Here is a 1832-nt window from a genome sequence, read left to right as displayed (position 1 = left end):
CGATCTGTCTTCTAATTTTATATGAAATGAATGTAATTTAGTAAATGGAATTTTGACACAGTATAGGGAATAACAGTTTTGGATATAATTGTATACTCTGTGAGAGCAATCCCTCAATATTAATTATATTAATAAATGGCATTATTAGCCAAAAGCCTCGTCACCAAATCAGTCACGCGCATGAATGTATTAACGAGATTCCCACTGTCCCTATCTACTATCAAGCGAAACCACAGCCAAGGGAACGGGCTTGGGAAAATTAGCGGAGAAAGAAGTCATTGTTGAGCTTGACTCTACTCTGATACTGTAAGGAGACATGAGAGGTGTAGCATAAGTGGGAGACTTTTTACGAGGTCGCCGGTGAAATACCACTTCTTTCATCGTTTCCTTACTTACTCGGTGAGGCGGAGCGCGTGCGTCGTTCTTCGTGTTCGGAGTACGGTATTCTTGAACCAAGTCTGGCAAGTTTGTCTTCTCGGACGATCTGATCCGAGGACACTATCAGATGGGGAGTTCGACTCTGGCGGTACATCTGTCAAAGAATAACGCAGGTGTCCTAAGGCCAGCTCCGTGAGGACAGAAACCTCGCGTAGAGCAAAAGGGCAAAAGCTGGCTTGATCTCGATGTTCAGTAAGCATAGGGACTGTGAAAGCACGGCCTATCGATCCTTTTGGCTTGGCGAGTTTCCAGCAAGAGGTGTTAGAAAATTTACCACAGGGATAAGTGGCTTGTGGCGTCCAAGCGTTCATAGTGACGTCGCTTTTTGATCCATCGATGTCGGCTCTTTCTATCATTGCGAAGCAGAATTCGCCAAGCGTTGGATTGTTCACCCACTAATAGGGAACGTGAGCTGGGTTTAGACCGTCGTGAGACAGGTTAGTTTTACCCTACTGATGCGCGATCGTTGCCATAGTAATCCTGCTCAGTACGAGAGGAACCAAAGGTTCAGACAATTTGGTTCATACACTCGGTCAAGCGGCCAGTGGTGTGACGCTACCATCCGCTGGATTATACCTGAACGCATCTAAGGTAGAATCCGATCTAGGCAAAGCAACGGTATCTGGCGTCCCTCATTTGAAAGTGTATTTACTACGCGAAGCGTAGTGGTAGGCTCGTCCTACTTTACATGACCCATGGTTTGCGGCAGATGTAAGGACGATATCGATCCTCAGAATCTCTGTCGTGAGTTACACCAAGGAGATTTTCAAGGTTGGGAGGTGGAATCCTTTGTAAACGACTTAGATACCTGGCGGGGTATTGTGAACGTTAGAGCAGTTGCCACGCTGCGATCTGTTGAGACTTAGCCCTTGCTTGGAGGATTCGTCTTTTCGGTTAGACGAGACCTCCGGGGTATCTACGCCACCTCAGGTGGTGTATATTTTTTATTTTTCTCACTCATAATTGCCGACTTTTTTTCATAATTGCCGACTTTTGCTTTACTTTTTTCGCACTCGCTCATAATTGCCGACTTTTACTTTGACTTTTTCGCATTTGCTCATAATTGCCGACTCTTACTTTACTTTTTTCGCACTCGTTTATAATTACGGACTTTTGCTAATAATTAGCGACTTTTACTTTACTTTTTTCGCACTCGCTTACACTTGCCCACCTTAACCTGACTTTTTTCTTTATGTATAAGAGGGTTAGTATGGGGGCCATGTCCCACTCTCCGGCCGCCTTTTATTGCCATTCGTTTGATCGTTACTCTCACGCGCACGTGTCTGATCCGCGCGTGTTTTGCGGGTAAAGGGTCCTACACGAGATGGAAGAACCTCGCAGCAAGTGTGGGCGAGTTCTTTTACACTTTCCCTGGCGTCGGCGCGTTAACACGC

General features: G+C 45.7%; 1 pseudogene; it reads left to right on the top strand.

The window, feature by feature from the left end:
• The first annotated feature begins 255 nt into the window (after nucleotides 1-255).
• On the top strand, nucleotides 256-1322 carry LOC145688710 (large subunit ribosomal RNA; annotated as a pseudogene).
• Nucleotides 1323-1832: the final 510 nt, after the last annotated feature.

Source organism: Thermobia domestica, chromosome 6 (genome assembly GCF_964235325.1).
Source record: "Thermobia domestica chromosome 6, izTheDome1.hap1.1, whole genome shotgun sequence".
Classification (NCBI taxonomy): Eukaryota; Metazoa; Arthropoda; class Insecta; order Zygentoma; family Lepismatidae; genus Thermobia; species Thermobia domestica.
Note: the sequence above shows the minus strand (reverse complement) of the source record. Positions and strands in the feature narration are given on the sequence as shown.